This window comes from Osmia bicornis, chromosome 1 (assembly GCF_907164935.1).
Source record: "Osmia bicornis bicornis chromosome 1, iOsmBic2.1, whole genome shotgun sequence".
Classification (NCBI taxonomy): Eukaryota; Metazoa; Arthropoda; class Insecta; order Hymenoptera; family Megachilidae; genus Osmia; species Osmia bicornis.
The window spans coordinates 9,186,393-9,209,679 of NC_060216.1; the positions used below are offsets into that span (position 1 = coordinate 9,186,393).

The 23,287-nt window shown below is 44.7% G+C and overlaps 2 protein-coding genes across 2 annotated transcripts in view; one reads left to right on the top strand and one right to left on the bottom strand.

Moving 5' to 3' along the window:
* LOC114882932 overlaps positions 1-23,287 on the bottom strand; it is a 188,063-nt gene that overhangs the window by 128,195 nt on the left and 36,581 nt on the right. The window contains exon 2 of the mRNA XM_029200136.2: positions 2,064-2,214. The gene's annotated coding sequence lies outside the window, so the exon portion shown is untranslated. The remainder of the gene's footprint in view (positions 1-2,063; positions 2,215-23,287) is intronic.
* Positions 1-23,287, top strand: part of LOC114882929 (homeobox protein SIX3) — a 38,637-nt gene that overhangs the window by 10,001 nt on the left and 5,349 nt on the right. The gene's annotated exons all lie outside the window — the stretch shown is intronic.

Below are 23,287 nucleotides of genomic sequence, written 5' to 3' on the forward strand. Positions count from 1 at the left end.
TTTGCTTTGTCGCTATAACTAAATTCACGAGTATCGCATCAAACTTCGATTCGATCAATTAGATAAGCACAGTATCAATTATTCCACGACTAGGTCATCCATTTGAAATACATCCTCCACTTTCGAAATCCGCCCTCGATAATATACTCGCCGATAACACCGTAGATCAGCGAGGATCCGCGGTGAACTCTGTAATCCAGTTCAAGTTCCTCTCAGACGGCGGAAATGGAATATAAAATTCTATCGCGTGAATCGAATTCAGAGCCTCGTTCCCGCCACCGTTTCGAACTCATCCGTCTCGTGGTTCATCGACTTCTCGCTTTCCTGCCCGTTGCATTGCTGCAGCTTCGCGTTGGGATCCTTTGAAATCCAGTTGGCCGGCTCTAGGCAGGTGTCGAAGAACGCGTAACGAGCAATGAATCACCCCGGCACACAGTATCGTATGATATTAAGTAACTCGGAAAGGGGTGCCGACGCACGACGTGGATACTACCTCCGCCCCGTTGCGTTGGTTCACCTCGGCTCTTGCCAACCGATCCGGTGAAACGAGCTTCGATCACCTGACACTGTTCATTACACTCGTGCCGCAACAACTGCTCGTCAGATAATTAACGATATCGAGCTACTCGCGGCGTAGAGGCAACGAAATCCAATAAGATCCCTGGACGTTCGTGTTTGATTTGCGAATCCCCTTACCACCGGAGGAGAACGGGCGTTCGATTGCTACGAATCGAGCCGAGAACTTGCGTTACGCTAATCGATCGAGCTACAAATCAATTAACGTCACCGACAATAGGTATCAACTCGGTTGCCAACTAGGAAACTTCCCTCCAATCTGGCCGAGATCATTGGATCCTTTAAACGACTTCGGATTCCCGTCTAAAATCTTGAGCTTCTAATCGATCGACGCACAGTTTGTTATACCGTCTCTTGGTGTATACCTTTATAGTCTATTACCGTAACAGATCCGGCAGAAGTGCTTCTTTAGAAGAGAAATAAAAAAAGAGCATCTTTGACAGTCAGAGGACCTTCGTACGTAGCCACTACCACCTGTGATATAGAGTTCCAACGGTCCGTGATCAAGGTGTCCGGTTACCTGGTTCGAGCAACCTACCTACGTTGCTCTCCAAGGACTACCTTGTATAGGAGACGTATCTCCTTCTCCGTTCGGCTTTCTATCTCTTTTTTACTCTCGTTGCTGCTCCAGCAAGAGAGTTCGGGGGTGTATCGAATGTCCTGCATCGTGCGGTCTCGTCTATGGTGTCCGGCTACCCCTCGCTCGTTTCACGGTTAATTAAGCGGCTGACAATCTGACCACGAGACGGTTAGCGGCCAGGGGGGCCCGCGATCTTCAGGAACTCGTAAACAGAAGGAATTCGTCGAGCATGAATGAAGACGAGAAGAAGGAGAAGAAGAAGAAGAAGAAGAAGAACAACGATGATGTAGCGTGAGGAACGAGAACCAGGGACCGCACGAGATATCGATCATCCTGATTGCCGGCCCACCTTGCCAAGACCCGTCCACGGGGATCGTCGGCAATGTTTTTTAGAACTTTCTACCGAATACTATCCCGTCGTGTGTCCTGTCCACCTTAGCGCGGGATCAATGGGTGCAACGCGTACAAAAGGGCCAACGGCGACTTTGGTTACCGGACCAGATCGGATAGATCGATGAACTCGATTCGTAGGATCGAACCTTGGCTCGTTTTTTGGAAACATCGTCGCGGTAGAGTAGCTCGCGAGGATAGCTTTTACGAGAATCGATGGTTACTCGATTTTGTCCAACGAAAGCATGATATTTCGTTCGAGTTCGATTAAGTAGAAATTGTTCCAACGTTTTCCTCGGGTTATTTCAATCTCGGCAACGCGTAAATACGTTCACAACACTTAAACGAATTAACGATAACTTAGCTCGATCTAGCAAAGAAATTTGAACGATTACAACGAATAATAAAAATAACACGGTACCGAGTATGAACATGTTACGAAACATTACATACCACGCCTACCTACACGATCGGTAAACCTTTCATTAAAAATGTCTTTCAAGTTGCTTCAACTTACCATAGGCTAGACGCGTTCAGGGTTTCCACGAGGTTCATCGAGCTGGATCGAGGAGAAACGAGAGCGGATTATATCCTCGGAGTATCGAAGGCATCGTCTCTCGTTTCTTGGCCCCACGGCTGATAGTTACACCAGGAGGCGGCCCCGGTACCTGCCAACAAACGACCAGTTGATGATTTAGCACATATTCCGAAGCGAGAGCCTCGTTCGCGTCTCGATCGCCTTTTACGTGTACCGGTACCCAGGCCGAGCGTGATTGTTTTATAATTAAGCCGTTACAGGATAAGGCACGGACGCGCGGGAGGCGGTTGTGATTAATTGTTTTCGAATTGAAAACCTATCGCTGTGCCGTCTTAATTTCATCGTCCTCGGCTAGAGTACAAGACGTGGAACTTATAGTCGTAATTACGCGGCCTCCTTCCCCTACCAAGACGCTAAAAAACTAATGAATAACAAACATACCGGTGAAACCAGTCTTCTCTTGTGGCTTTACGCGTTCCACTGGGGCCCCTCTACTCTTAAAAACATGGCCGCCACCAAGTTATTGAACTTTGTTCCTTTGGCTGCGAAGCTGAACTTCTTACGGCGGATTTCAGTATGTACAAGTTTTCGTAGATGTTATAAGATTTCGGTCAACCCATTTTGAACGAATGAAATTTTACAAATTTATCGATCGTTCACCCTCGCCTTTTCGTTGCTCGAAAATTGGGCATCAAAGTGTCATCGGTACCCCGTACGAAAGATAGAAACGTTTAACTCGATTCGTGCGGGATTTATGTAAATTCCCGTAGAGTTCGCGAATTCAAGGCTGCTTTCCTTGCCCCGCAAAAAACTTTCTTCCGTTCGAGGTTCACCCCTCGATGAAGCCGAGGCGACGTCAGTCTCTGTCTGTCGTCGTGAAATTCGGCGAGTCTCGAAAGCGCGCCACATTAAACGGAGCAAATAGACGGTGCCGTGCGGCAAAAGGGTGCCGACTGAAAGGCAAACAGTTTAGCTGGAAACAATTGACTGCAGATTGAAGAGAGAGAAAGAGGGTTGACGGTAGGACGAGGGGGTGATAGGTACGGGAGAGACATCTGACGATCGATGCACGCGTCGCTGCCACGAGAGAGCGAAGTTACATCTGTCCGACGATGAAAATAGATTTTGAGAGCCGCGGCTTGGCTCCGGGGGGTCCGCCAAGGGGGAGGGACTTGTTAAAACACTCGTTTCCAGACCAGGAATTCGTGTTTCTCGTCACAATGCCACGTCGCTTTGATCGCGTCCGTCCGCTCGTGTGCGACGGACAATCGTCGCCGGGACCGTACCACCGAAGGCAACGCGTTTGTTTTGTAACATTTGTAAATTGAAAAAATTATCAACGGTATTATACGAGGTTGACCGATACAAAAGGGGCGGTAAATTGCGCGGGATTTCGGCACGGACCGGCTGCATATTTTATATCGACCAGTTTCATTCGTACTTAATGTCCCGTGTTCTTTCCGCCTCTGCTCGCCGCGATAACACGGGAAAAAACCACTCCATCCGGGCGAATCTGACCGTACAATCGAATCGTCGATGTTTCGCTGCGCGGTTTTATTAAACAATGCTTCCACGCTGCACGTTGCGCGTATAAAATGGTACACAGTGTTTCTTTCCCTTTGAAATTCAGTTGAAAGTTTTGCTGGAAATTTGGCACGATTCAACGAAGCGGACCGTGGTAAAAAAAAAAAACCTTGCGACCGTCCAGCCCGACGAAGGATTCTCCACGATTTTCGTAGACTCCCCGGCCAAACAATAGGTGATCAATAAGAAAGAGATGTATCAAAAAAATTCCAACACCAGCCAATAGGGGGTGGGGGGTGGAACAACCCCAGTGTTTTGTCTCGTCCGACCCTTTTAACGTCACTTAAAACAAAACACTGTATCGATTTGACCGTTTCTCCCCCTTCTGGCGAACGCACTCTCGCCGCTGGTGTGCCCAGGGGAACGCTCGATGCGCCGAAGACAAGTGACACTCGATTCCACGCTGGTCCTACGAGCGTGTTTCCTTTTTCTCCTTTTCACACTTCACCGTTCCACTTGGCCTTCCTTTTTGTCACCCTTGTCGAGCGTCGGTGTGATCCAGGGCAAACAAAAAGTCTGTCTGATAGACAGAGTCAAACCCGATGTAGTAGGACCTTGATAGTTGTACGAAAATGGGAGGGTTGAAATCGTTCTACTCTGATGTTTCTCTTTCGACCAACTTCTTTTCTCAATCTACTAGGTCGACGAATTTCACGAATTTAACGGATTACTGAAATTGCTTTCAAAAGCCGGACCGTACGTTTCTGCAGTCGTGATTTTAATTCTATGATCAAGAGAAGGAAACAGGAAAGAGCTCGTGTAAAAGGTAGAATAATCTATCACGATGGAATAAGCCCCGGTGAAATGATTACGTTACAGTGAAGAATTATAGGACGTCGCTTGGGTCGATGAATCTTTAATCCTCTTTAACTCGGCGACGCATCGAGCGAAGAACCGCCTCGAAATCGAACGGTAAATCGGGCTTGAAACGTTCGAGAGCTCTCTCTCTCTCTGCGATTAGAGCCGTGGTTTGGTTACGTCGATAAATTTAACGATTACCGTGTGTAAAGCGTACAATAGGAAGCTCGTGGAGTGGAGTCGAGGGTACATTAAATAATACGTCTTCATTACGCGTCGATCGTAGGAGTTCGCGTGGCATAAAAGAGGTACGAACGGGGGTTGGTACAGCCCACCGGGTAGTTTTTTCTCTTCCGTCCATGAAGCCGCGTGTCCTTTTTTCTTGCTCGGTCCGCGGCAGAATGAAAATTGAATGTCGGCGTCGATTCTGTTGCTTCGTGCTTTTATACCCTTTTCTCTCGTCCGCCCCCTCGGTGTCCACCGGTCCCATTATAAAGTATAATACCGGACTCGGTGTTTCCCAGATTATCGTCGCCCGACTACGACGCGATACCCTACGCCTCGCGTGTCAATTAGACACGGTATATGAGGTTACAAAGTATGCCAGGTCTTTGCACCGCGCTTACCAGCCTCGCCGAGCCACGACATCGTTTCCGATCGTTAGGCAAAGTGCTCGTAGAAAGAACCGATCCCGTCTTCACCAGTCGCTTCCTTCGAAGATACACGCGTTTACCTTACATCGGACGGTTCGAATTTCCACGATAAAAATCGAGAAGGTTCACAGGGAAGGCTCTTTCGAACACGGGTAATGTTGAAAATTTTCAGAATCGTGGTCAGAGAGACTCGATCGAAGAACCTTATTTGGGCTGGTGTTAATAAAGAGCAAAGATGATTAGCTAATTGCTCATTTCTAAATAAGATAGCCATGTTTCATTTATCAGAATCTCAGATTGAATCGTCAGACGTAACGTGGCTGAAAGACATTGTTTGTTAAGGATTGCACGGCGTAAATTACAAATTCAGTCGGGTTTGTAAGTTCGATCGTGCCCCGATCCAAACTGTTTTCCTTTCATTCGGAGTCTATTAGAGGCGAGTGGCAGTAAATCTCAGCGTTCTTGGTGCTCCTTTTTCCTACGGTGGCTTAATTCGTGGCAGTGATTGCACGCTGCATAAATTACTCGATTAACCGTGGACACGTTGCTCTACAGGCAACGATTACACACGGTTTTCGATGCACACCATCGTCCCACTTCATCGAGGCGATTAATCCTCTCGTCATTTATCTTGACCCCTTTCGCAAAAAAAAGCCCACCGTATGCGGCCTTGACGTGCACCCTGATACAACGATGTTGTTAGAAGGTTCAACGTGGATATTAATGCTTTTTAAAATACATTTTTAATAGACTACAAAGTTGTTATTAATGAAAGAATTTTGTATATTGAAAAATGATACGAAGAGGAATAGTCTAAAATTAAATTAAAAAAGTTTTATCTCTTTTTTATTCCCTATGTACGTAGAAATTTATGATATCATCACGGGCTTCGCTGGAACGAGGTACACTTAATAGGTTTTGCCACGACTCGTAATCGGTGACCCACGAAGGAGGCTCATTTTATCGCCGTACACCGGTTGATATTTTCAGCGTTACGAGTGGTAATGTCAAGAAACACACTTCGTAATGTTATTAACTGCAATAATTATTACATGTCGTGGCTCGCTAATGACTCCAACGTCCTAACGATTTCGACGTTTCACAATGCGCCACGTTCCACGACGATTTTTCCCGGTGAGCTTACTTTGTTATTCACGGCATGCGTAAAGTGTGGCGGGTAATTAAGAGTGCCGCGAAAGATTACAACCGCGACGAATAAAATGACCCACCGATGGGACTTGGTGGTAAAGTGACCTTCTAATTGTTCCGTTGCGCAACCACGATGCATCAATCTTACCTCGCCTGTCCTCCGGGCAGACCTCAAAACGTTGTTTTAACGGGAAAAAGATGCATCGAAGAAGCGAGGTTGTTTTAAAAAGGGACTTTGAAAGTATCACTTTCAACGCGGCTCTGCCACACTCGCTTCTACTACTGTGGTCTTTTGTGTCCGTTCAAAGGCCGTGGCTCTTAAACGGCCGTAAATCATACGTTTCGCCTTCCTTTTTATCCATCGAGGCCGCTGATTGTGCCATACATAAAATTACGATAAATTCATAGGGTTTCTCGTGCTGTCATGACCCGCGGCACTCGATTGTTCCTCGATCCTAATGGCCAGAACCGCGAGATCTCGGTGGGTGGTGCCACTGATTGTCAACGAGAAACGGATTCACGCTATCCTTTCTCCGTTGACGAAATAATTGTACGATAAACAAATGGTATTATTTTCACTTTCCTTAATTTATATCATTCAAGCTATAAATTTCTATGATAATTTGATGGAAACAAAAAATTGAACAGTATATTATAGAAGACAATTGTTTGATTATCCTACGTGTTATCGTTGTTGAATATTAAATTAAAAAGGTAGAGAAACAATTGATTCTTAATATCCTTAACACTCCAATCTGACGTGTCCGATCAACCTTGACTGTATCTACTGTTGCAGTCATCGATGACTAACACGTCGAATCTAATATAATTGAATAAATAATAAATGAACGAAAGAAGATAATATTCAGTATTCCAAATTTGTCCGTAAACTTTTACACAAGCCAGTTAATTGATCTAGGCGAAAGTCGATTTAATTCATTTTCGTGAAAGTCCGAGTAATTTGAACGATTGACCAATCACGCAGAAAGCCACGAGACAAAATGAAACAAGAATATCGGGAGGCTGAAAATTATCCGGCTTCTAATTACGCACGGACGGTAAGTGCAATTTATATCCCGGCTAGAAGTAACGCAAGTGGACACGAAAACGCGATTGAACGAACCAACCGGATTATAATTTCGCTATGAAACTAGTTTGATTAATGTTCCACCGATCGCCGACAGCTCTAAATGCTACAGCCGAGCGGCGCGATATCTATTAAAACCCGATAGGAATTACGTGCCATTAATTAACTGACTCGTTGAACCTTTACATACATCTGGCTACACGATTTTTGCTTCGTCAGATACTTATCTTTCGATAGCTTGTCTTAATAAACACCGCGCATTGTGTAACACAGTTTAAAGCTGAACATTCGAACGAACGAATTCCTTCAGATTCATTGTCCTGATTGTACGAAATCTAAAGTTTAAATGAAATTCGAAAAACTCGAGGAACAATTCGTTTCATGAAATTTTATTCTAAATACCTTTTCTCGTAATTGCCGTTTGATAGTCTAAACTTTGAAATTATCCTCCGTGAAACCATCTTGTGGTTCGTGATTTCGTCTCTACGGTTCAAGGATCGTTCAACTCTTGCTGGAAGCTTGATAAACGTCCGATTAGACGGGGGCACGCGTAAATCAAACGATGGTCCGTGTATATCGGTGCGAAGGGTGGCGCGAGATGAACGTCGTTAGTTCAGCAGGATGCTGTTTTGACGGTGTAACAAAGGACAGGCCCGGCCGAGATCAGACAAATGACCGTGGATCCGAGAACAAATGACAGTGGCTGTCCAAACGTGAACGCGGCTCTTTTGTGAACGCGCCTCATTACCGGCTGCTCGAAATTTTTCACATCCGCACGTCCCTAGCCAGCCGCGTTCAAGAAAAATTGATCGTCGCTCGTGCCCCGATACCGACGACGGCAACCTTCGATTCCATCCGACACCGATACAAATCTACTCCTCGAATCATCCGAACAATCCAGAGTAACATTCTCTCCGTGCGTTTGCAAATTGACACTGATTGATAGTACGAAGGATACGTGTTATGAATTTCAGATGACTTTTGAAGATAGAAAATACTACATTTTAGGGATAAGTTTCCGAATGGCCCCACTAAAATTGAGAACTCAGGTTCGGTATATAACCTAAATTGATTACCAGAAACCGATTACAATTGGTTTCAGAGCTGGATGTCATACCGTTTTTGAGATATTTTAACCTAACCTTACCACGATATCTCGAAAACGGTAAAACATCCAGCTCTGAAACCAACTTTAATCGGTTTCTTGTAATCAATTTAGGTTGTACATATATCGAACCTGAGTTCTCAATTTTGGTGGGGCCATTCGGAAACACAGCCCATTTTAGACATAATTTCATGAATATAATAAAAAAGATATAATAACTGTGATCAAAGTACGCATTGAATTGAACGCTCTTCGAAACGACGAAAGTTGTTCGTTCAGGAAGTTAAGTGAAAGCGAGAGAATTGATCAGACCGGTGATTGCATTCCAAGTAGAAACAAGTGTCTTCGTCGTACAAATTATTGAATCTAAAAGGTTACTTATCGTTTCTTTTTATCTATACGAAGCAGTCGTCATCGGTTATTTACATTTTTCATTGAAAGTCGACGGTCTAGCTGTGAAATCTCAGCCTTATGTTGCGACTCGCGGACTCAGGAGGCGCGAGACGAAGCGCATACATCGTGCTCGCTAGGCAAATAAGCGTCAAATGAAGCGTGCTTAAAGATCAAACGAGCAAGCAAACACGAAACAAGTGACGGGGCGTTAACGTGTCCCCGTTGTAAAAACATCGCAGCTACCGCGTGTAATGCCACGCTTTGCCTACGGGATTACCATTTCGACTAATCCCACGCTCCTAGGAGCGCCCGGAAGGGCAAACATAAACGTGTAAAATCGAAAACAACGAGGGAGGGTGAAGTAAGAGGATAGGTTTAATCCTTGAGTCGAGGAAATCGTCATCTGCTCGTCGATATATCGCGTGTCACTTTGATATAACCTAATACGGTGGTTCGAACGAAAACAAAGCAACAATCTTCTTATAATATGAAGTGGAAACGATACAGATAATTAACTCGTATATTAACCCTTAAAGGGTGAACGAAGCTAATGAAAATTTCATTAGATAATATTATCATTTTTAACAAACCCTATTTATTATCTTTGCGATATTTTATTATTTCTATTTTCTTTAACTCCGAGTATATAGAGGAGGTTGATTAGACAGGTTGATTATTTCTATGTGATCTAGCACTAAGTAGCATTTGTCTAACAAAAGGCGCCTACTACCAGGTATTAGCCTTATTTGTTCAGAGTAGTCTAACACGAAGAAAAAGGATAACCGTCTAGTAGTGATCGCGTAGAATAGCCTAACTCGACCCATAGAATTCGTGTTAATCGGGTGGCGATGATCGCGACGGGGTTGCTTTTACTGTCGAGTCATCAAACAAAGATGGCCGCCGATTCCCGTCGCGTTGAGTAGCCGTATTTGTAAAACAAAAAGGTGGCCCAGCTACGAACGTTAGAGGCTGCCGTCCATTTACATAAATATGTGCAGTTTCTGTGGATTCATCCGTGCCGCGCGATTCCTCACGGGGATTGCTGCCTCTCCGCGTGATTAACTTGTCACGAAACTTTGTAGTCACGTCTCGAGCTATTTATTAAACGGATAAGGATCGACCATGATCGCGTTGGCGCGCGAGACCAATCGTCTGCTTCGTGTTCGATTCGTGAGGATGAAGATCTTCGGGTTGGCTGGCTGGTTGCTCGCTAAGTCAACCTCCCTACTCGGTGTACTCGATATCCTGAACGGAACCGGGTTCAAAGTCGATTCGTTATCTCTTAGATTGGTTTCTTCTCGCGCACATTTCCGAGATCATTCTTCTTGGCCAACGGACGGTTGAGCTTTTCGATTACCGATCCTGGATCATCCCGTCTAGGAAACGAGCATTTTTAATCGAGACACTCGTCAATACAGATTCAATCAACCCCTTCATCACACTGGACCTAAGTAACCCTTTGGTTCAGTTAAGATTAGATCGCACAAAGGGTGTTAAATGGAATTCGAACACTCGAAAATTTGTTTTGTAACATTATATTAGTCGAGCCCTTCAGAGGATAAACTGATGAACTCCATGGTTGGAATTATTTTTTTAATTTCACTGCCAACACGCTTGATTGATGCAACAAAAAATAGAAAGACACTTATATTTAACAAAGTTTCATTTTCTTATATTGCACCGTTGATAAACAATAATGCCGACGGTGGCTTACCAAGAACGATAATTTAAACGATGACTCTCTGCTTGTTCGCATTCAATTACTAAATAATTGACGAAGAGGGTGGTAATCGGCGACAGGGGGAGAAAGAAGAAGAGGAACAGGGTCGAAGGGCTCTTGAGCAACATGCACGCGTCTTCTCATCCTTTTTCATCCTACGGATTCTCTCTCGCTCTTTCGATTCCCGACCATTTCGCAGTCGAGATGACGAGCGTGACTTATCTCCTGCAAATTATAATCCAATTTGCGATTATCGTCGTGCCATCGTGGACTGTGCTCGCCTTTAGGGCCTTGCTGAAGGGCCAGATGGACGCCTCACCTCTGGCTGATTAGTAAGGGATAATTAACCGAGCGGGTGAAACGGCTTTCGTGACCATCTTACGTTCGAGGAACACGCCGGAAATCCTGATATTTCGCGGTCTGAATCGCATAAATCTTCGACTTTTCCGGATGTCCTGATGCGTGTTAGATAGTTGCGCCGTCATTGTTGCAACTGGGCTAGCAAAAACATGGTGAATGGCGCGTTTAACTCTCCGCATGTTCGCGAATCATCAATCAGATTTCAACAATGATTTTTTTCTCGATGCCATATGAAAAAAAAAAAAAATATGATCGATCGAATATTCCTTGGATCGCTTTTGAAACGCATTTCGTTTCCTTCTTCTCGGATTTTCCTTTCTCGCATATCTCGCGAAACGTCTGTCAAATCTTGAATTCTGTTCGCACGAAATCGCGGATGACACGCGACGTCAAAGCGGAAAGCTGCGCCGCGTAACTAGCCGAGAACGACAGGTGGCTGTTCGCGGGCATTTCCTGCTTCTCATCCCGCGAAATTGCGGGACGCGTTACAGCCACGCTGAAATTCGCCACTCGTCGAATACACTCGAGTGAATCAGGTTTAAGAACGCGCTAGTCAGACACGCCGAATTGAGCTATTGACATTCCTACGTGAACGATGCTGAACCGACTCGATTTGCCGAGAATTCTACCCTTTTTCTGTCTTTCTAATCGTCTTTGTTACACGGGATAATACTATCATTCCAGCGGCCACTTATCGCCGCAGAATGTTATTTGCAGTAGTTTACAATTATATCTAAAAAATAATACCGCGATATTAAAGGTGTTTGGTAATCGAATAAAATAATTGGCAAAAAGTATAGAATAAAATTTACTGCTATAAGGTGCAACCGGTTTGAAAAATTTATCCGATACGCGTGTAGCAGGAATTTCCTTTAACTATGATACAAAATGGAAAATCGAGAATGAAGAAAAAGATGAAGCTCATTTCCTTCGCTCTTTTTGCAAATAATTAGACAATCTCCATTACGCTGTTTGAGCTTGACACTTAACGAGGTCTCATTTACGTGAACGGCTGCACGCCTGTTAAAGCCGAGGATCACGAGAAGAAATCGCCGTCTCATTCGTTCGCTTTTCAGGTATGGCCAGAGACGAGAGGAACGAAGGTGAGCGAAGAAAAAACCGACGGATAGATGGCTTCGCGTTTCGTTACACGATCATTATAACCATCCTAGCGAGTCTCGTTTCTTATGCAGTCTCTGAGTTATCTTACGGTGATCATTATTGTTTAAAGGGTTGCTCATCATCCGGATAGTGGTACCGTTTTTTTTTCTTCTTCTTTTTTTATCATCGACGACGAACCAGTAGCATTATTAAATTCGAAAGTAACTGTCTGAATGGGCGCCGTTAATTAATCTACCGATCAAAAATGATGTTGGTCATCGAATCGAGGATGTTCATAATATAAAGCTGAAATCAAATGAAAGAAAACGTGTAACAAACTGGACGATGAGTACGCTTCTTTATCTGGAACGAACTCCTCGACAGGGCAAAGTGAATATTTTTTACAATACCGCCGCGAACTGGCTCCGAAAACAGAAGGACCGCCAAAAAAGCGAGATGCTTAACAGCAAACGAGCAGACAGGGCAGCAAACCGCTATTAGCGCCGGCCGTCCAGCGGATGGTCCGCGGCTCCGACAAAAAGGGCCACTTCCGAAGGCTGCAACGTCACATCCGCCATCGAAAATAGCCGCGGGCCCCTAATTTACGGAGAAAAGCGAGGTTTTCGACCGAGGAAACGATTCTTTACGGCGATAACTCTCTTCTTACTTCGCGTTTACCTGCTCTACATAAATTCGCGCATCGTCGTTTATCCGCTCTAGATACACACTCTCTAAATGAATACTAATTGAACCTCTCGAAAATATTCAAAACAATTTTCTTAGAAAATATATTATGACTCACTTTTTCATCACAAGTCTCGATTAGGGATCCAAGTAATAAATATCTGAATTTTTCCCCAATTTCCACGAATGCGATTGCTGCAAGGCTCTAATCAACGTCCGCAGGACAGCAGCGTGTAAATGCCCGGTCATTGGACATCGAAAAAAGCGCGCTATTAATCCAGCGGGATCGTTCTAAACCGGTTTTATCATTTTGTCGAATCGAAATTTCTTTAGCACCGCAAGCATGTCGGCTCGGCGACCAGCGTGACGCCTAGTTACCGGTCGCTTATTCGCGCACCGGAAAAATCGACGCGAGTAACGTATCCGTACAAGAGGGAAGAAGGAAAAACAAGAGAAAAAGAGAAAAAGGAAAATACGTAGCGGATAGTGGACAATGGGACGGAGCTATTTCGTTCTCGCGTTACGCAAAAGCTCGGAGCTGCTAATTCCGCGCGAGCAGCGCAAGATATCAGCACGATTCAGCACCGCTAGCCGGCTCGGCGCGTTCTAATTACAGCGGAAATGGAAAAGCGACGAACGCGCGTCGACGGTATCGGAACACCGGTACCCCTTGTCCCGCTGGTCGGCATGGAAAAAAAAAAAATACACCCGCGTTCCCAGGCGGCTAGTTGCGTAATAATCGCGCGGATCGCGGGCCCACCGGCGAGCGAACGCGTGGCTATCGTTTAAAGCACGATTTCCTCCGTTCGCCTCTGTGCACTTCCTGCCTGCACAGACCAACATCGAGCAACGCTCCGTACTTTTTTCGTGTAATAACACGGTGTAATTAGCGTCCGACAAAGTAGCGATAATTACCGACGTGTTTTCAGACACGGCAGCCGTTTGCGATCCGCGTTAAAGAAGAATTTATGGCACCGTGGCTGGAAGGGTTAACGAAGCGAGGCTGAAAAGAAGCAGTCGACACCGGCAGAGATTGAAACGGCCTTTCGAAAAGTTACCAGCCAAGGGACGGGGTTCGGTGATCGATTAAGAAATAAATCGGAAATCGAAAAACGTTTCCGTCGAGCGAAATGATCAGTTTTCCTCCTCGAATCGAATCAACGCGTACGCGAACGATTTTAAGACGTGAAACGTTATGGATCAGAGGTTCTCAATCGGTGATACGAATTTCTTTTTCTAATTTTAACTGGGATATTACTTTAGAAATATAGTAACACGTTAAATGCTGTAGAGGGGTCACCAGTGACCACCGCTGCAAATTAGAAATAATTAAATGGAAGTAATAGAAAATACTTTCATCAGCGACTGTATGTAAATAATTTTCTCCAATTAATAATTCATCTGAATCTTACTGAAAACAAACAACCCTTTAATCAATCGTTATCAAACTTCAACGAAAGAGATCATGAATCAGAAAGCAAGTACCCGTTCAATTAACAGGGACATCTTTTTCATAAAATTAATTATAGGGATACAAAGCCGATGAAACCTCAAACAACAAGATCTCGAACGAGTTACAGTTAATTTTGATGGGCCGGAAGCATCCACTGGACTGAACTTTGATTAATATCGTCAACGTGCGTACCTGTAACCGGGTACGTACAGCGTGCGTGAAAAATACCGTCGTTACTCGAGAACACGTTAAAATTAATCCTCGACCGGAGGGTAGAGATAACGGATTAATTAGCGAGCAACGTGCAACCGTGGGCCCCGAGTGTTTTTCACCGGTCATTTTGTTGCGGTGTTCGGCAACAGCAGCAACAGCAGCAGCTTTTCGGCGTAATCGACCAACCAGATACGATCTAACAGCGTCTCGCACGCGCACGTGTTCGTTTAAAAGCTGGCGAGAGTGTGTTTAGCCAGTGCAAAAACTGTAATGTATTGGTGGCGAGGTGCACGCGAAATCTGCATGTAATCCCGCCACAGAGAGTTTCGGGGAAACGTCGACGTACATTGCGATGAGCCAGACAGATAATTTCACGAAACTTCTTCGTTACCCGGTGTATTATCGTTACAATCGAGCATCTATACCCTTTGCCGCCATTAAGCTTCTTAGTAAGTAAAAGTTGTACGTGTAACGATGCTTCGACAAAGGGTCAGCTCGTAAACACCGACGATAAAGCTTGGCCTCGGTGTGTGACCTTAATGTTGCATTTCCACATGCGTTTCAGACGACCCCGTCGGTGTTAACGACGCGGTATCTGCATGCTGCCCTGTCAACCCGTTGCAAATGTCTTAACAAGGGCTCGGTCATTGCGCGAGGTGTAATTATTCGGGCACAGGCGCCTTGCAAGGCGTTAGCATTAACGGTAACGTCCCGATCCCTTCCCAGATACATTCATTATCGCTCAGAAACCGCTCAAAGATATCGTCAGAACCTTCGTGCAGCTTTTTTGAAAAATAGTCGCGTTTGTTAGAAACTCAATTGCTCCAGACGAATTCCTTATTACGCTCTAGTTGAGTACGCTAATTAACTCAAGACCGAGTCACGGACGTAACAATTCATTTCTAACGCTTTCTTTTTTTAATAACTTCGTTGGAATTAATCTCGAACCATGTATTTCCTTAACTATTCTAAAAGTTAGCCAAGTAGAAACAAAATGGAACTGCAGCGAAAGCTATCAGCAATTTATGCGCCCCCGGTAATAGAGTTTCCTTGAAACGCAAGGCTGACTCCTTTGTGGAATGCGTAATATATTTCGAAACCCCAGGTCTAGGTAAATTACGCGGTGTAGGTGTGTTAATATTTAACACGACGTTCACGGTAACGTATCCTCGCGATGGATACGGGAGAATTGTACGTTCCTTTGATGGTAAATGTCGAACTTTATACAGGCTGTATTTTGGTCCAAGGAAAATCGACATGGCGAGCTTATTAAATTTGACACTTCAAGAAGCCGGAACATTGAAAAGGGGCCAGAAATATCAACGTACACGCGTTACCCCGTCGCAACCACCCCGTGGACGAGGCGTATCCTGACGCCTCGAGGGATCAGGGATTCGCTAATTTTACCCAGGACACGCGGCTCTGTGAAAATACTCTACCGATAAAATAGTTCCTGCTCGACCTATTCCCATGGGAAAATAGGATCGAGACACGTGGGATTGTAACCATTTCGAAAACCAAAGACAGAAATTTCTGCACGCTGACAATGGTGACTGTGATGTATTCGAAAAATTACATAACTTATCAAATAATTATATCGAAGGGTTGCTGGAGCCCTGGTAATCTCAAAAGATTTAAATTTAAAAAAATCGTCAAAGTCTGAGGATATTGCTATTCGAGTTGAATTTTATTGAAAAAGAAAACGAAATCGAAAGGTACGATTTTTCGTTCAAGGAGATTTCGATCGAGTCGGATTCATTGGAAGGCTGACGATCGTGTCTGCCGAAGGGGAGAGACGTTTCGAAGCCGAAGTCGAAGGCCGGCTCGGCCCGGCCCGTTCTCGAAGAAGTATCCTCGAGATCGGTTAAAATTGGAAAGGTCCTCGCGCGTGGGGTCAATTCATTGTTGAAGAGGCTATTCTTGACGCGAAATTGCCTGAAATTGGTTTACACGGACACGGCCGGCACGTCAGAAATTGATTCGCACTCCTTCTCTTCCCTCCCCTATGAGATACTGAATGCGTTTAATTTTTCTGCTCGGCTACGTTTATTCCCCACGGGTCGTCCAGCCTCGTTCTATTCGACGAAAGGGAGAAAAGGAAGAGAAGAAAAAGATTCACCAGCGATCTACCTTGGCGTAGTTTTCGCGAAGAAAATCTGTTCGAAGGAGACCGGTGTATTATTAATCAAGAAAATGCCCCGGGCAAATGTCTGAGAGCGAGCGTAATTTGGAAACGATAATGCAGCCTTCGTAAAGGTCGCTGATAAATATACGATGGCTGTCGTTGAATGTTCACGGTGTACAGGGTGGCAATTTCCTCGTTGCTTCTCTCCCCATCATGGGAACAGAGAACAGAAGAAGCTCGCTCGAACGGAGCGATTTCGGGGGTGGCTGGTCGTCGTAATGTCTTTAATTCAGCAGTCGTCGAAGACGCCTCTGCTTTCGTCTCCGGATCGAGTTATCGTGGGGAATGAGAAAAATTAATAAAATGAATCAACAGACGACGCCGTGGGGGGCCTTTCTCTCTTTCTATCTCGCCAGTCTGCCTGCAGAAATTAGCTAAACGGATTCTTTCTCGACTCAACTCGATTCAACTTCTTGCTTGCTGGTAATTCGTAGCCGAGTCTAATCACGGTTAACTAATTGCCGCTGAATTCCAGCTTCTGTCTCATCCTCGTGTCAGCCACGATATAAATCAATGCTTGATTAATCAATTAAACACCGAGCAGTGAAACGACGCTTGTCCCTTGATGAAACTTATAAACAATTTTTTAGCAATAATAACTGTTATTATTAACATTTGAAAACGAATTCAATAATGATTTCGGGATTCATAATTAGGTCGATAAATAATCTGTGTGCCTAAGTAGAGGGTTGACAAATTTCTAAGTCCTTATTTCAACTTAACTAAGCTTTACATTTCCCCTCAATATTTATATAGAATATTAAGAAACAGAAATTGACTGTAAAAAGTATTAAATGAAACGTTGCATTAACTCTTAGTTCGTAATGGATTAACAACATTGTTGGGATCGTAAAATGGATACGAAAATCAATCGCATCGTCGAAATTAATATCTTGGTCGTTTTCCAGAAAGACGTTTCAGTCTCGTCCATTAATACCCTTCCTTCTCGCGAGTGAACCGCCGATGGACGATGGAAAGTCGGATGATAGCTTCGCGTTATTAGCCAGGATAATTAACACCCTCGTACTCCGTGCAATCTTACGTTAACTCACATCGTTCTAACAATCTGGAATTTCAGCCTCGTCTCGTGCATTATAGCAACAATTAGCTACATCACGGGGCAGATTTTTGACCGAGCCTTTTTCTCCTTGTGTTCGATCGGAGCCAGAAGGAGATGAAGAAGCAGAAGCTGGCAAGCTTCCATATCGAACGCGGTTGAATTTATAACGAGCGTAGTAGCCGGGCAAAAACGGCACGAAGCCGCTCTGTACCGCTTAATTGCTTAATCAGACTCAGTAAATCTTACGATACAGGCGTTTTACGAGCGATAAGACACGACACTCGCATCTCGTGCCACCATTCGTCTTTAATTTCGATCGAAACGAACGCTTTAACCGCAATCTCACGTGACACGCGAGTGTCACTCATTTTTCATACGATCTATCAGCGGCGAATTTTCCATGGAAGGTGTGTTTAATAGAAATATTCCAGTAATTGTAGCCTATAAACACGCTCCATTAGACCACTGAATGGTATGTAATTTGCGGTACGTGCATAGGAGATATTTTAATCGTATAATTGTACGAAGCGTTACATCATCGCGATATCGTGTCGAATTAAAGGTAACGAGATCAGCGTGAAAATGACGAGAAACAGATCCATCTACTATCGATCGAAGTGAAACTTGAATGGAATCGTTTCGTTTTTCTTTCGTTAAAGGCAGGCGATCTTCCGTAACACGAGTCTCGTTTGTGGTCTCGTTAAGGGAACACCCGGTATATTTAAGGGGGATAACCGTGACCGGTGATGTAACGCAACACTGTAGTCCTGATCCTGATCCATAAATGAGATGGTATCTCCGGCGTCCTGGACGCGACGCGTACATTCGACGCGTATATACCTGGCCGTGGTGCGTTAAACGCACGTATGGCGTGCGTATTATGCTGCAGAAAGGTATCGAGTGACCCACGTAAATTCTTCGTCGCTCGAACGAGCCACGAAAAGTTATTTCCTATCTGCTCGGCCATCTTGTCTCGTTGATCCTTCTGGAACACCTTCCAGAGTGCACGGATTTTATTTTATTTTCTTCAATAATTTCTGTTTATTTTTCTACTTGCCAGGGTTATCGTGCCAAGAATGATACACGCAACAGTATATAGTTGTTAATTAGGATGAAACAACTTATATAAAAATTGAAACGTTAACGTAGAATTTTCCTGGTTAGATGGAAACGATTATGGAATCGATAGTTGTCCGGGAGTAAAATGTGTCAAAGTTACACTTGAGGGACTTCAATAGCAACCGTTGAATATTTGATGCGTCAACCGTTATTAAGCGGCCGTATTGTCCATTTCCGTGATAAAGTTGAAATTACAGATCAGAAGTCAGCATTACGGTAGAACGATATCGTTTCTAACCAGGGGCAAAGAACACAAAGAGTTACGGAGAAACGATGAGAGCGTCGGCGATAAACGAAATCGACCGGTTCGAAACGTATTCGTCACGCGATTCGTGAATTATTTTCGGATATAATGGAAACGAATTATATCCCGGAAAGTCGTTCCCAACGTTGTAATCTTGTCGACGGTGAAATACGGAATATGTATATCCTGGACGTCCCGCGACGATTTTTACATTTGAATCTTGACAATGACGACACCCGCCCTCGGGCTATGAAAACGTTACCCCTATCGCGAGCAATGATATCCCCCTAGTCGGTCACTGGTGCATGAAACAGTTAAGCATCGACAATGTAAGCCAATCAAGGGGTGGATATATAAGGGGTGTATCACAGAGCGGGCCGCGGTAATCACTTGGAATTGCGTTAAATTTTTACTCCCTCACCCCGCCCCCACCCCGAGGGGTTTGCGTCTTAGTCTTTTGATGGTAGGATCGACAACCGGCTAACGATGAATTTAACTGTCATAATATTAACTTCGCGATAGAATCGTAATCTCGGAAATTCTACCTTCGTTGATAAATGTTTGTGATTCTAAATTTCTAGAGCACCTCTTTCTATATAGAATTTTATTCTTCAAGCTATCAGACAGCAAAAGATTGTATCCAATTTAAGGCTGAGTGCGTTGGAAAGGAGCAACGGATGAAAGGTCCTTACCGATCGAATAATTCGCCGCGTTTACAACTATTTCTGTAACGTACCCCATAGACCACGAGCTCCGGTTAGATTCCCTTTAGAGTGGCCTGGCAAAGCCCCACGGGGGTTTCTCGGATATTACGGGGCAACAAAATAATAACACGAAAGGAGAGGACGGGGGATGGAGGTCGGTGTAGCTGGTAAGGTGGCCGGGGGAGGTTTTAGGGCGCAGCGAGCAAAACACACACGGACGGCGACTAAAAGGCTTACGGGGTAATTTTGCCAAGGCTTAAGGCCAGGCCAATCTGATCCATCCCGCGTGTACACGTGAAATCTTACACCGAACCGTGCCGTACGATCTTCGTAACCGAAGAGACAAAAAAGACAACGGAAGAAACGGTGGAAAGGGGGAAGAAAAGTCGAGAAGTAGGTGAAACGAAGAGAGACGAACCGATGTGTGTAGCTCGTTTGAAAAACGATACAGGGTTACCTCAATGGCCCGTCTCTGTCTTACTTTATCCTCTCAACTCTTTTACACGGTTCTTCCCGTTCGTTCTTCTACTTGTTTCATCGTCCAGCTCGGTTGCCCTCGCGGTGAACACGAGCCCCGGACTTCACGGGCTGTCGCGCAGAATTTGGCCGGCGAATTTTTTCCCTGGAAATGGTTAATTGAGCGTGCGCCGGTGCAAACGAGAGGTTATACCGGGGGCTATTTCCTCTTTTTGCTCCCGTCTCCTCCTTCCTCCAAACTTTCTCGCTTCACTAACGCTCCTCGGACCTCCTTATGTTACGTCCACGGTAATAGGAATTAAGGGCTCCTCCTTCGCTCCGATTTTTCGGCAACTCGATACACTCCTGTTCCCGAAACTTTGTTGTCCCTTTACTTTCAGCTAACGTGCATTAATACGCGTGAGGTCATAAATGCTATTCGTTTTTCTTTTTCTTTTTCTTTTTCTTTTTCTTTCTTCGTTCTCCCTTGGAGCATAATTTTTCATGGGGGCTGATATTATTTCTTGGCGATTGTTTAGCCAGAAGATACACAATCAAATCGATGCGATTCGTTGCGGTACGAAACGCTACTCGCTAAAACGATCTCCGCAGATAAAAGACAGGTACGAATGAATGGCGAACGAAAGATTGAAGAAGGATCGACGTGGAGGGAAAAGGGAATGGAAAAAGAGAAAGAGAGCATATTTCAGAAGCGAAACTTAATTTGCCCCGAAGTGTGCCACGGGACTCGAATCAGTTCGAGGGCTCTCGAACCTCGGAGAGCCTCTAAGCGACGGCGCGTGCCTCAATCGGATGCCATTGAAGTTCCTCTCTTTCTCGTCATGCGATAATTGAGAGACATCGATTGCGGTGCACTCGTTTCGCCTCCTAACCGATCCGCCCTGCGTTCGATATCGTTCGAAACTCGCCTTACCAAACCATCGAACAGAAACACCAGTAATTTATAACCCTGCAACGCCCAAGGTGTTCGAATCTTTAAGGTCAACCTAAATGAAGATCACTTTGATGACACTTTTAATTGAAATTATTAATACAATTAAATTACCATCATTCTACTTAGACTTTTTATATGCCACGAGTGTTCACTATGAAGAGTTATTATCTAATTCGTTCGTTTCAAATAATTGAATAAAATAATTTTGTGACAAAACTTTGGCAAACATAAACTGCAAGATTGTAAAGTGCTTATAAAGGGATCCTTCATCGAAAGTGTACCAGAATAAGAATTTGTTTACGCCAGTCAATATTCCGGACGGAGTTGGTCGAGCAAATATTGTCCGACGGATTTCCTGAGAATGCAGGACAGAAATTAAAAGACGAGCACGAGGTAGGATTCCTCTTTTTCTGATACCATCTTCCACGTCACTTTGCCCGACGAAAAGAACCCCACGCATAGGTTTAGAATACGTGAAGAGGTACTTCATGGTGTTTGCTGACAAACACCCTTCGTTCTCGCGTTGCCTCGATGGCGCCCTTTTGCTACCTCCTGAACGCCGGCCCATTCGTCCCTTTCACTCGCGCACACAAACGGAGTCTGATTACACATTAATTATTTACCGAGTGATTTCTGATGTATGTACCGAGCAGCTTCTCGAAAACGGTTCATTAAATTAAATGAGACGCCGGATTCTCATTGAGACCGGTGGCCCACCGAACGCCACCGTGCAAATATCTCGAACAATTGGCAAAAAAAAAGAAAAAAAAAAAAAATGAACAAAATTCCATTTAACACGTCTGACGCGGACCGAGGTTTATGGTTATTACCAAAGAAAAGAAAGACGGTACATAGTAGCATTACGAGAAGTGGAAGGGGAAAAAGATGTTCGATAACCATCTATAAGTTTCTCGAAGGATGATTGAAACGGTTAATTAGCCTCTCGGCTCATTAGGCTGATCGGTAATTGTCTTCCACGAGATGCACAACCACCGACCGACCACACGGAGCCTGTAATAAACCAGAGACGCCGCGTTTCTCAAGGAAAATTATCCTGTCTCGTTTATCTCGCTTGAGTGCAAATATTTTTTCTACGACTCGTTGAACGGACAACATTTCGGGACGCAAGCTTCCCCGGGGTTGCTCGCGATGACTAACCGACCGGGAGTAATTTCTCCTGGGTAGTAAGCTGAAGAATAGTCTACGGTACAGCCTAAAACAACGGGATTAGTCTGGACCTGAACGAAGGAACGTCCTCATCGGAGGAGGTCGAAGCAAGGATTTAATTTCCGAGGATTTTTCCCACGGAATGGTCAGGGTAGTAGATGCCTTTCTCGAGGACCTTCGCAAACACTCGAAACGTCTATACCGTTGTAGGAAATTATTTGTCGTTCCCGGTAAATGACCAGAATCCTCCTAAGACGGAAGAGAATGTCGTTGAAATGTTTTCGAGCTATCATTCCGGAATGTGCCATTCTCTTCGGCAGTCATTTTTTATGCTTCCATAAAGGGGTTAATTTAAAACCAAGTATAGCTACCTTCGTTGCACGAAAGAAAATGAAAAGGAAGGAAATGACGAGACGAATGGTGGCATCTGGGCATTCGCGAAATTCTATTCTGAAATTATTCCCCTTCGAACGCGATCAGGCCTGTACGTCGAAACAAAGAAGCGCAACGAAGAAAACAAGCGGCCAGCTCGTTGTTCACAGGTAGCCCATGATTTGCAATATTTTAATCCGGCCGAAGATCGGGAAGCGTTGGCCGCAACATGGCGTCCAGAACGAGAGTGGACGCCGCGGCGTTTAGAGTGGCCTCGTTTTCTAGGTCGATCGTGCTCTTCTTCCTGTCACCCCCTAGCAACTGCCCGGAGAAACCGGGCAAATGTTTGTCCACGAACAAAGAGTATCCATCGACTGTGGCGGGTTCACTTGTTCCGTTCTGTCGAGCCCGAAATCTCGATCTGTTTGAGCAGATTTTTAAACGTCCTCCCCTTTTACAGGCCTAAAAACGACCTGTCTTCTCTTCCACCCCTAAATTCGACCTCTTCCTTCAAACGTATCTCGTGTCTCGTAATGGCAATGCCAATATTCAACGTTTTAATCCCTTACAACGTCATGACGTCAACTGTCCAACTCCAATTTAGAACAGTCAAAAATAACTTTGCAGTTTCGATTTAAGGG